The 13,474-nt window shown below is 30.8% G+C and overlaps 1 protein-coding gene and 1 pseudogene across 6 annotated transcripts in view; both read right to left on the bottom strand.

The window, feature by feature from the left end:
• Nucleotides 1-13,474, bottom strand: part of LOC145303559 (uncharacterized) — a 234,580-nt gene that overhangs the window by 37,348 nt on the left and 183,758 nt on the right. The window lies entirely within an intron of this gene.
• On the bottom strand, nt 7,102-7,218 carry LOC145240615 (5S ribosomal RNA; annotated as a pseudogene).

The raw sequence follows: 13,474 nt of genomic DNA, 5'->3' as shown, positions 1-13,474 counted from the left end.
AGGACTATCCACTTATTTAGTGTTTCCTTTTCAAATTAAATATGTTTTTAACTCTTTTTAAAAGCTCTTTATATATATATATATATATATATATATATATATATATATATATATATAAACATTTTTGGATACATATATGAATTTAAAAAAAGATTAGGTTTGAAGAGACTGCATCTCTAAAGGAGTTGCAGCATAAACATGCATGCACATGTATAGGCAATACTGTTGGTATGAATAAATATACTATTATCAAGCTCTGCTTGTCGTTGAGCATGTATTGATAAATATCAGAGTTTCAGTGAATTTACACGTAAGAAACTGCAATGATACAACTATTACACACACACAAACAAACATATATATATATATACACAATGGAGTTATCACAGAATATATCTTTAACAAAGCAAACTTATCAAAATAGGGAAAGCTCAACATTCATAAGAGGAGCAATTAAATATAATATAATACAAGATGAGGAATAAGGTTTACATATAACTTTATTATATCATGAGACGAGAAGCATTTAGCTTCTGTCCTTAACTCTTCAGAATAAATAGATTCATTGATTCATATAATAATTAAATGAATGATTTTGCGCTACGAAACAGGTGCTGTCAAGAATTGTGCATGTCAACGTACTTAAAGGAATAAATTGTAAGATGGTCAACATCTTGAAATTTAGAATATGGACTTTTGTCATTTATTTGTTATATATATATATATATATATATATATATATATATATATATATATATATATATAAAGCTGTTAATCTATATGTAAATCGATGTCCCTGCAACAGACGTTAAACACTATATGACTAAACTTACTGTATATAATTTCCGTTCTTCCTCATGTTAATAGTCATCTTAATAACAGAGTTAAAGATGACTTTGAAATGGAGTTCAAATGCTTTGATCAGCAATAATTATCATTCCTATTCTGTCGATTGCGTAAGCACAAAACACTGCTGTGTATAGGTAAAAATAATAAATACCTATAAAAGTGAAAGTATCTGTCTGTCTGTGTACATTTCCCTACATAATAACTCTGTCAACTTTCAGTCTACAGACTCGAAATTTGATATACAGGGTACTGAGAACTGGGAAAATCTTTGTAATCAGTTTTCAGTCAGAAATTTGGCTGTTAAGTGGTCAAAGTTCAACGATTTGACCTTTGAGAACTCTACCAAACTCCTCCGCCAATTTTGGGTCTAAACACTTGGAATTTTAGATATAGGTTCCTTGGACATGGGTATAACTTGATTTGAGACCAAAACAAATGTTAAGGGGTCATAATAGGGATCAAAGTTAAAAAATTTGACCTCTTCTGTCTACCAAATTACTCAGACAATTTCTGGTCTAAACATTTGAAATTTTAGATAAAGGGTATTCAGAGATGGGGCAAGCTTTTTAATCAGTTTGGGTCGAAAATTTTAGTTACCAATATATAAATGTATGTATGTATGTATGTATGTATGTTTGCATGTCTGTCTAAAACTTTCGACAGAGGCGACGGATTTTCACAAGATCAGTATCATTTTGAAGCTCAGACCTTCAGACGACAAATACCATAAAATTTGTTAAAAACATTAATTTCTTGATCCTCAACTGGGCACTTTTCTACAGGGAAGGGTTGCTTTTTTCGCCGATATTTTCGAAAGCCATCCCCTCTTTTCAATTGTCTAGCCTTAATTTAAACTTACGTCACTTCCGGTCTGGCGGTGGTCGTAACAGCAAAGACGTCACGTTTTTTTTTTTCACGTTCTTTTCTTCCTTCGTGGTACGTGGTTCTTTTCTTCCTTTGTGGCCTGCCTTCCTACTACCACTTTTTTTTTTTTTTTTTTTTGCTCAACACACGCCTCCAAACACCCGGGCAACGCCGGGAACCCATGCTAGTTTAAAATAAAAATCTTCTTATCGCCTACGTTAACAAGGATTAAGCTTCTATGAGAGTTTACAGAAAAGCCTTTGATCTATGTGTAAAGCGATGTTCTAGTTGCGGCTATTGGACACTGATAGAGAGAGAAAGAGCCTACCTTCTTTGAAAGAGACATGTCATTGCATCATCGGCCATCTGTCTCAGTAAAACTGTCTAGGTAAAAAGTAGGTTTTCTATTATTAATGGATTTGATCACTTGTTTAACCTTTACAGACCAATGAGCAGTGCTATTTTGCTGTGTTGTGTCGGCTCGTATTATTGTTAAGAGATTCGTGACATTTATTTGAAAAAACACTTTAAAAAAAAAAAATCAATTTCAACCCCCTTTCTTACCATGAACACCATTAACATACGCAAATATATCACCAGCATGACATATTTTAAGTTCAACAATAGCACTTATAAACAAAAATTCGGTCACTATAGATATCGCTCCAGGCAAGGCGTGTAGCCACTTCATGTAAGAAGCTTAAAAAAGAAAAATAAACACTACTTCAAGGTACCCCCTCCCAAGAAAAACTAGTCATCAATAAGGAAAACAGCAATTCTTCACTCTTTGTCGGAAACATGGAATGTGAGGACTAAAGGACAAAATAAGAAAAGCGAGTTAGGAGGCTGTTGAAAGTAAACCCAATGTCCACTTTCTCTTTTTTATATTCTTAGCATACACATCCCAAAATTTCTATTCCCTTTAGATTTTTTTTTTTTATGAAACTTATTTCAGAAGACAGGGCGTGAAACCATTTGTGTTGTAAGGAACTAAGAAGAACGAAAGATGATTATCTCAAAAACAGGAGATACCGATTGATCTTTGTCTCCAAAATATAAAGGTTACAGGTAGGAGGAAAACAGTCAGCAGGAAGAGAGTTCTACAAGTCTGTAGTTCTTGGAAAGAAACTATTGAAATAAGAAACTGTATTACAATGGGGTATTAAAACAGCGAACTGATGGAGACCACGACACCACGAGACCAACAAGTCAAACAAGCGAGGAATAGATTAGACAATTCTGAACAAAAACATACTCCAAATACATTAACATTTTTTTTTTCTTTAAGCAAACTAGAAGACATTGCTAAAATTTCAGATACTGCTAAATCTACCATCAGTTTTGCATGTGCAAAAAGAATCCAATAATATTTTCTTGGACATTTTGATAAACAGGAAAACAAAACAAAAAAAACATTTTAACTTTCAAGCTTTAAATCAGTATGTTCTTTTTAAAATAAATAGTCCAAATCTTTAGTTACAGATAGACTGAGAGACACCAAATCTTCAATATAATAGAGTTTATTTTGATTTTATCAACACCTATTTTAGTTTTGTTTACGGTCGAAATAATAAAAATTAAGCTTTCGTTAAGAGTCATATTTCATTGTTTACAAAACTATTCAGCGGAAGTGACGTCAGACAAATTTAAGGTACAGATGGCTAACACTGTATATATTGTAGCTTTTTTTTTTTTACAAATATAAAAATAGAAGTTTTATTCAAACAGTCTTTATTTGAACATTTATAACAAAATTATAACCTTTATAATAAAAATATGTTTATGCAGTTTTTTCTTTTACATCAAATATAAAAATAGAACGGTTATAGTTTATATATATATATATATATATATATATATATATATATATATATATATATAAACAGTTCATAAATATATTTTATACCAAATTTCGTCGGAAAAAAAAATGGTTTATAAATATTTTTTATAACAATTATATTTTTGTTTGATGTAAAAAAAAAAAAAAAAAAAAAAATTACCAGCATCTCTGATGCTTGATTAAAAAAAAAAAAAACAGTTCATAAACATATTTTTATTATAAAGGTCATAATTTTGTTATAAAAGTTCAAATATAGACTATTTGAATAAAACTTTGCGTGATTCTTTTTTGGGACGCCAGGACGCCAGCTCGCCAAAAAGTATGCCACGGGCCAAATTTCATTCAGTCATAAAAACAAATTTATACAGAAAAAAAAACCCAACTTATTTTTACACTTATCTTGCGAATAAACATGAAATTATATATTGAAAACCGTGTTTATTATTTTTAATATCCAACAACGGAGTTGAAGTCAATGATTTCGATTTTAAAACAAAACTAATTTTTTTGATAAATCTCTGTTTGGCGTACTCATGAATTATTTATGTTTTGAGGCCTAGCCCTAAAATATTGCATATGATGCCTATATTCACATCTAGAGAGTGAACATTGCGAGAGCTATTCCAATTATTATTAAGCCTCCCACTGAAAAACTGTGCATGTACTGGCAAACACTGCAGTGGGGGTTCAGAAAGAGTGCGATTAATTACTAGGATTACCGGTATATACAAAGTGCACAAACAAAATGACGTTTTCTATGTTATGATCAAGCGCCAAGTAACTCTTTAACAACATTACCCATGTATCAATCGACCCCAAAATAATAACCTTAAAATCGTCACCCAGAAATTCAACTTATACACAAGTATATGCGGTATTTAACATGTAATGGATACTATTTTCATAATATTGTTAATAAACTCATATTTGCTGTGTGTTACTGGTTTTTCTATCCAAAAAACTAATTTTTTGTGCTATCCTGAAAAATATCAGTTTTCTCAAAACATTTGGTTATTAAATATACATCTCATTCCGTGGAATTTCCACAGGTCCTGCTAGTAAATAAATATTTAAACTATATGTTATTGTTTCTACTTTATCATCAACAACATTATCATCTATTTCCTTTCATTAGGGTTCCGATGCTTGGTGATAGCTTGCAATCCTAGTCTCTGAGTTTGGAAGTCTTAAGGATTGATCTTATCTAAATTCCATTGTCAAGAATCCTTGTTGATAACTTGCATCCAAGTTTTCTTGGATTATTCCATCTTTCTCCAATCTTCCAACTCAGCATGCTTGCATTTTTTTTTTAAACCCAAGAATTACTCTACATGACTAAACCAATGTAGTTAACTAACCACCAATTTAATTGCTTCTCTACGTGGAGAGAGTTAGACACAAGGTCAGTGTTTCATGTGAGAAAAATCCACACACACAAAACGGGCATATTGGATTGGAACAGAAACAAGAATTATCTCAGTCTAGAAGGATTTCTCCTTCACTGGACAGAAAAGATGGTGTATAATATCAAAACAGATACTACACGTTTCTCCTAAAACTTAAACCTGATGGACTGATAGACTTTCTTATGAGAATGCATCTCAGAGACAATTTTATCAGGGAAGTCATTTATGAATATCAGTTATAACAAAGGTCCAAGGATCGACCCTTGAGGCACACTCGCATTTATATCACATTGTTTTGATGTACAACCATCGAGGACAACCTGGATTTTTCTCTTATGCAAGAAGGATTTAAGTATTTGTCCAGTAATACCATATAATCTGATTTTCATAAAAAGAACATCATGCCATACCCTGTCAAAGACCCTAGATATACCTAAAGCTACTGTCCTAGCCCCCCCCCCTTCCTTATCCAGTGCATGGTATATACATTCAGAGGTACAGTTAGGATATCTGCAGTTTATACATTTCTTCTATTTCTAAAAAAATAAAACCTTCAGACAAGGAAAAATCCTGAGGCATGAACTTTGTGATCTCATTGACTGAGAATATTTTGTTAACACGTTCCTGTGAAAACTTACTTGCTTGTGGAGAAAAAAAGAGGGTAAGCTAATAGAGTCATTTGCTTTTTAGCCTTTTGTATCTGTTACAGTAACGTACAGATGTAAAAAAAAAAAAATCCAATTCTCAGACATTTTTTTAGTCTTAAAATTTTGTGCAGTCTTTAATTTACAAGTAAATGGAGAGCGTGAAGACTAATGATTGCTAAATTAAATTAAAGGAGATAAAAGATGTAGCAAAAACCGCTCCGTCCCTCCTTACCACCTTCTTCCAGTAACCATGGTTACAAGTTTGCTGACTCATTCTTTAGAATGCGTCATTTGATCTATTTTTTTCCTCATCAAATCTAAATAAGATTGTTTATTAGTATTTTAACAATTGAACAACAAAAAAAGAATTTTCTCGATATAAGAGAACATTTTTTTCGATTAAAATATGCAAAAGAAAAAAAAAGAATTAAAACAAAAAGAAATCTTTTCAAAATGCAGAAATGCAAAGAACTCTGCAGTCGTTTATTTCAATCATTTTTGCATGTTTACTCATTGATTGAAAGCTAAAGATGAATAAAATGACATTAAATAATGTTAAATAAAAAGAAAAATAATTAATTCCCTTTGTAGCTTTTGGTGATAATGTAGAGAGAGACTGATTATTGACAAAAGCAGCTGGGATTTTATCTTAACTTGAAGTAATTGCTTGTCTAGGCACACTGAAGAGCTGTACCTATTTACTATGCCTCCCCACGAGACAGAGTTAGACACCAGGGTCGTTTTTTAACGTGGAGAAAAGGTACAAAAATAAAAATTGTCTCAGTCGTGAAGGATTTCTCCTCCACCGAAAGATAACAAGAAATAGAAGTGCAGCATCACACACACACACACATATATATATATATATATATATTAGTGTTGGGATAATTAATCAGAATCGGGATCGGGCATTGGAAAAATCTTAACTTTTTATGGTATCGGAAAACTGTGTGTCTATTCTCCGATGCCAAAAACGATTATTCTAATTATCTTTTTTTTATTCGATTTTGTCAGAAATAAAATCTTACACTGCTGGTAGTAATAATAAAATACTAAATATTTATTGATTTTTAAACTTCTATTAAAATAAAATCAATAGATCCCCTACTCCACACAAGTGTATTTTTACACTTGAGAAAACATATGCACATTTAACATGTGTTTTTACGGTAATCGTGAAAAAATACAGCTTTATAGTTAAATATTTAGAGATTTATAAAGAATCAGAACAGTAATTGCATCGGAATCAGAAATTTAGTATGGAATCGGGGAAAAATATTGGAATCGTCCCATCACTTTATATATATAAGTGGGGCTCCTTCAGTTTTTGACAGACTATGGATACTCACGAAGGGGTGCTTGCACATGAAATTTTTGTGGCAGGAAGTGCACAATCTCCAACCACACCTCTCCTGAGTCAAAATTGTTAAATACCAATGGCAAGTGAAGTATATATTCAGGACGACTGGAAACAAACACAAGGATAAACGGAGAGCACATACAGCACCTAGAATTCTCAAATGGTCACCCATCTGGTACTAAGCAGGCTCAACATTGCTTAACTTCGGTGATCTGATGAGAACCAGTGTATCAACGCGATTACGCCGTATATATATATATATATATATATATATATATATATATAAAATTGTTATTCAATAGTCCAAAACCATAAGATTTATTTAATTATCACTAATAATACTGTATTCATATTTTTTTAAGACGTATGTTTTACACATGTTTCATTGAACAACGGAAGCCCAGTAAACAACTTATCAGAGACAAAAATATATTCCTCAGAAAATGGTTGGAAAGATATATTTTTTCCTTGAAATGAAAAAGATTTAGTAAAAAAAAGTGCTGATAAAAGAAAATTGAAATATTTAAAGTTTGCAGAATCAAAAGACCTAAAACACTTAATTATTGCAGTGTTTATAGACACCCACTCAATGGAAAGGCCATTGAATTTAATCCATACACAGAATCAGTCTTTTGCCGTCATATATGAGTGATGGGACGATTTCAATACCCCCCCCTCCCGATTCCGATAAAATTACCAATTCTATTTTGAATTTCCAATTCTTTTTAAATCATTAAATATTTTACTATAGAGTTGGGTTTTTTTCTTGGGGGATGGTGAGGATTATTGTAAATACCTGTGTAATACGTACATACATTTGTGCTAATAAAAATAATTCACTTTTTTAGTGTAGGTAGTCGGCATGATATTTTAAGTTATGCAGATTGTGTACGAATTATCATAGAATCAATCCTTTATTGACTATTATATATTACGAGGAATAATTTGCCCAGAGGACTAATTTACTAAAATAAATAAAAAGTAAAAAAATAATGATAATGTCGTTCATCAAATTATGTCCACGTTTGTTTACAATATCACAGCTGATATTTGGGCTTAACGATGAATGCCCTGGAAAAGTTACTTCTGATTAACGTTTAGTTTTAAAATATGCAAATGAAGAAATGATTTGTGGCGATTTTAAACGGTACCTCTTCTTTTATTGTAAATTGAACTCAATAAGAAAACAATAAAATAAAATGGTGAGGTACCCCCCGGGCTTGAACCAGGGATCATTAGATCTGTAGTCGAATGCTCTACCACTAAGCTATACTTTCAGGTTATAATAAATCTGTTTTTTTAAGAAAAAATTTGCTGTAATTTTATTATCTTCTTTGCCAGTGTAATGTAAAATATTCCCTTGTAAAAATCATTTTTTATCTAAAAAAAAAAAAAAAAAAAAAAAAAAAAGGAAATGCTATTTTTAGAATCGGAATTTTCAATTTTTGATACTTATCAGATGAAGTTCTGTACAAAATATATCTAAGAGCACGAACTGCAGACATATAAATTAGCTTTGTGTGAAATCTGAAAAAGATAGGTTCCAAAACAGTTGAGCTTATGAGGAAAGCACACATACAAGTGACTTTTATATAATAGTATATATATATATATATATATATATATATATATATATATATATATATATATATAGAGAGAGAGAGAGAGAGAGAGAGAGAGAGAGATACTAGTGACCTGGCAAGGCCACAGGAAAGACAACCAAGCAAACAAATCCCTAGGCAAAACTCATCCTAAAGCAACAAAACTGAAGCTAGCTGCCAGGGCACTATATATATACAAATGTAAGCAAATTTGGCTCTATTTTATTGGTTTAAAAATATAGGTTCTTTTTACCAATTGTCATAAAATTTTAACAATAGAATAGTATTATAATCTTTAAAAAGCCTGCAAATTTCATCTACTAGAATCAAAGATATGAAACATAGTAGCAAGTTTTAGTCTCTCCTCTAAGGTCAGAGGTTTGGAAAAAATATATATATGTATGTACATATATGAATATGTCTATACTCGTAACGAAATTAAGTTTTGTTTGATTTCATCTATTGTACAATTACTCAGTTCTGGGCTTTTCACCACTCCTTTTTGATATGCTTATAGTTTTATGGGGATACACTTATTTTTATGTTGTGTAGTTTGGTGGTTCTTAGCAGCATTTCTGCATGCTTTTTGTTTTTAACTTCTACAATCAACGTATTGTTACGAGCTGTTTTGATTGATTTTGGAGTCACGTTTGCTGTAATATATTTTTCTATTATGAAAGGTGAGTGTTTGGTGATGAGTTTGTCATCCACCGATTCAAGAACTATATATGTTGGATAGTAAGTGGTTATTTTCTTCATATGCCTATCAGATTCTGGGTATGGTCTTTTACTGTATTTCATGACTTTACTTGTAATGGCTTGGGATTCATTAAGTGCCATATGTTGATATACTTGTGCAGAGAACTGATAATTTAAGGTTTTTCATACTCAAGATAATTATTCACCTGGAGACAGAAAAGGCTATGCATCCTTCCTCAGAAAAAATTGACCCCATAGCCATTCTCCTGATTCAGATTTTGTATATCTGAGAAAGGCCTAACATGACCAACCAATTGGTCAGATCAGACCTCTCCGACCTTCCAACTAGCCCAGTAAGGGCCAAAGTGAAGTGTTGCAAACCATATGATCTCTTTAGTTACCTCATCATGGGCTGCTCAGTCACCAGAATCCTGTCCTCGGGCATTGCGAGTTGCCACCCACAGCCAACAGGTAGCTTCATTGGGGGAGAGGGGGGGTCTTACCCCTCTGCAGAGGGGCAGTCAGCATATTCTAATGCCCCACCGACAGGGCCTCATAGGTTTGTATAGCTGTGTGGACCTTTTTGTATGATTTCATTATCAATTCCTTAAATCTGTTCATATAGATCATTGCAGATATTTTTAAATTTGAGTTTTTACTTGCAAATGTTTGGTTGGTCATCACGTTCGGTTTCTCAGCATTAGAAAAAACTTATCAAAGTTATTATACCAATCAAGGCTACTGAATAACGATAGAATATTACTTTTTTTCCCATTCAGTTTCTATTTAACCCATAGTTGGGACCCTAACAGGTACTACCACTCCGGATCAGAGTGGACCCGAGAGCAATAGCAACTAAGCCCACAAGCTGGGGCCTCACCATCGGATATAGTTTAAGGTCATATCCAGGACCTCCACATTACAACTATATCTAGCAGTTGTATTCTAAAATTTGTAATGATAAACTAATTAGTTTAGAAGTTAATCTTATACATACAAATATGTAAACGTATATACAAATAAGAGAGATTGATATATTTTACTGCAAGAACATCTAACAGAGACAAATCAAATATTTTGAAAAAGAAAATTACAAGAAACATACAGGCATAACGAAAATTAAAATTTGGAAAAACAAAGGTGTAACGAATATGAAAATTTGGAAAAACATACACGTGTAACAAAAATAAAAATTGGGAAAAACATACACGTGTAACAAAAATAAAAATTGGGAAAAACATACACGTGTAACAAAAATAAAAATTGGGAAAAACATACACGTGTAACAAAAATAAAAATTGGGAAAAGCATACACGTGTAACAAAAATAAAAATTGGGAAAAACATACACGTGTAACAAAAATAAAAATTGGGAAAAACATACACGTGTAACAAAAATAAAAATTGGGAAAAACATACACGTGTAACAAAAATAAAAATTTGGAAAAACATACACGTGTAACAAAAATAAATATTGGGAACAACATACACGTGTAAAAAAAATAAATATTGGGAACAACATACACGTGTAACAAAAATAAAAATTGGGAAAAACACACGTGTAACAAAAATAAATATTGGGAACAACATACACGTGTAACAAAAATAAAAATTTGGAACAACATACACGTGTAACAAAAATAAAAATTGGGAAAAACATACATGTGTAACAAAAATAAAAATTGGGAAAAACATACACATGTAACAAAAATAAAAATTGGGAAAAACATGCAGGTGTAACGAAAATAAAAATTGGGAAAACATGCAGGTGTAACGAAAATAAAAATTGGGAAAAACATACAGGTGTAACGAAAATAAAAAATTTTTAAAACATACAGGTGTAACGAAAATGAAAATTGGGAAAAACATACAGGTGTAACGAAAATGAAAATTGGGAAAAACATACAGGTGTAACGAAAATGAAAATTGGGAAAAACATACAGGTGTAACGAAAATGATCAGAAAAAAAAGATTGAAAAAGCTAATTATATATAATAAATAAAAAGATAAAATCCAAAATTAGTCCTTTTCTGCTTGCTGTTACTCCTCCTCTGTATAATATTACTAGTGTTGTGACAATGAATGGGAATTAGGAATTGGAAAAATCGAAACTGTTTGGTATATCAGAATTGGAAATTGCATGCCTATTTTGCAAGGCCACAAATCATTCTTTAATTTTCCATTTTTTTTTATTTTATTTAATATCCAACTGCTAATACTAATGATAAAATGATAAACCTGTAATAATTTGTACAACTAAAATCCATAGACATCTCCACCCCAACAATTTTTATGCAAATATATATCCGCATCACATGAGTATAATTCAAAATTTTTTTAATCTAAAAAAGAAAAACCTTTATAGTTCAATTCCCTTTTGTCTTTAATGGATTATTTCAATCTTTTTATTCTGTCCTTTCTTTAATTACCTCCGACTGTTCATAAATATATAATATATATATATATATATATATATATATATATATATATATATATATATATAGAGAGAGAGAGAGAGAGAGAGAGAGAAAATAGATAATTTATGAAAAAGGTCAACCATTGAGCTCTATTTATTTATTTTTTTTTTGAACTAGGAAAAAGTGAGTTTGCAAAACCAGTTAAATATTAAAAAAAAATACAATAAAATCCTAAATTAGTCTAGTCTTACTATACCCCCTCACTCCCTCCTATTGTTCTTTTTCCTTTCAGACTACAGGTTAAATCTCATTTCTGCTTATGTTATTCGCTTTATTTTTTTATATACTGGACTGTTCCAACCTTTTTGTTTCTTTCTTTATTACTTCCAACTGTCAGAAAGAGGATTTTGGTTCTGTCATGCTTAAGTGGAAAACGCGAATACTAGCTACCATCTAAAACAAGAACAAGGATAGGATCCAAGCAACACATAGTGATAAAGGGCGAGAGCAATAACGAAAAATTTAGTCAGAAATGAGTCACTTGATGAGCAAATTGGGGCTGATTACAACAATTTAAATAGAGGGGTTTTTTTTCCTAGCATAACTTAATCCTAAAACTGAGGAATATATGAGCATGTATTTTGTGTAATTAAAATACATAGCATAGCTCTACATTGCGAGTGAAACAGTCGCATTTGTGAGTGATTTTTCAAACTAGCGACTAGAAATAATGAAACGCTTATCTTTTGGCGATTGTATTTCTTTCACTTACAATCTTCCAAAGTTTACTACTGAGTGAAAAATATCTTTTCAACATTTTTTTAAAAATAAAACTAACAAAGTTAAATTATTTAAACAAGAAAAGCTTAATAGAACAATATATATATATATATATATATATATATATATACAATTTTTTGTTTTTAACGAAGGCTATTTAAAAAACTATCTGAAGAAATTAAAATGTTTATACCTTCAAGTATCAACATAAAATTTGTTGTATATTTAGAATTACACTTATTAAAAAAAAAAAAACACAGAAAAATCTTTATGATGTACATACTCGTCACAGAACGAAGATGTCATATTCTAAAAATCATGTAGGTTTGGTTAGTAACTTTTCTATTTGGCTAGTAAACGAAAATATTTAGTTGTCAACGGCCAACTAAAGATAAATTTGTCCATAGGGCCCTCTGCATAGGAAAAAAGCCTTAGGGGAATTCAGTTAACTAAGCTTTAGTAGAATAATCGAGCTGTATTAATCTGATGTCGCTCATATTGTCAGATAAATAATTCAAAATATGTAACCAAGTAGTGTATTTTTTTTATTTTTTTTTTAAATAGGATTCTTAAAATTTCGTTTAAGTTTTCCCTTATTTTTTATTTCAATAAATATACAATCAATATATATATAATAAAAAAAAAAAATCGTGTTTTTATTAAAGCTACATATAGGTGACAAATACACGGACACATTCAGTGGTTTTGTACAAATAAATGAGGATCGCTTTGTACTTCTGCGCCCAGCACTGAACCCTATATTATAATTTTTTTTCTTATATTTTAATTTTTGTAATTTAAAATTTTCAAGTGATCTTATACAGAAATTTTATCTGTGTCCGTCAAGTTTTTGTTTATAAACCTAATAAACACATGAAAAGCATTACAATATAATGCTGTTTAATAGAACTAAACTAAAGATTTATATAAGCCGTTTTAAAGGAGTCATTCACAAATGTACAGAATGTAATGTGTGAAATAGTCTACGACAGGATATGAAAAATATGCATAT

This window comes from Euprymna scolopes, chromosome 19, assembly GCF_053919585.1.
Source record: "Euprymna scolopes isolate OS-2025 chromosome 19, ASM5391958v1, whole genome shotgun sequence".
NCBI classification, from domain to species: domain Eukaryota; kingdom Metazoa; phylum Mollusca; class Cephalopoda; order Sepiida; family Sepiolidae; genus Euprymna; species Euprymna scolopes.
Note: the sequence above shows the minus strand (reverse complement) of the source record. Positions and strands in the feature narration are given on the sequence as shown.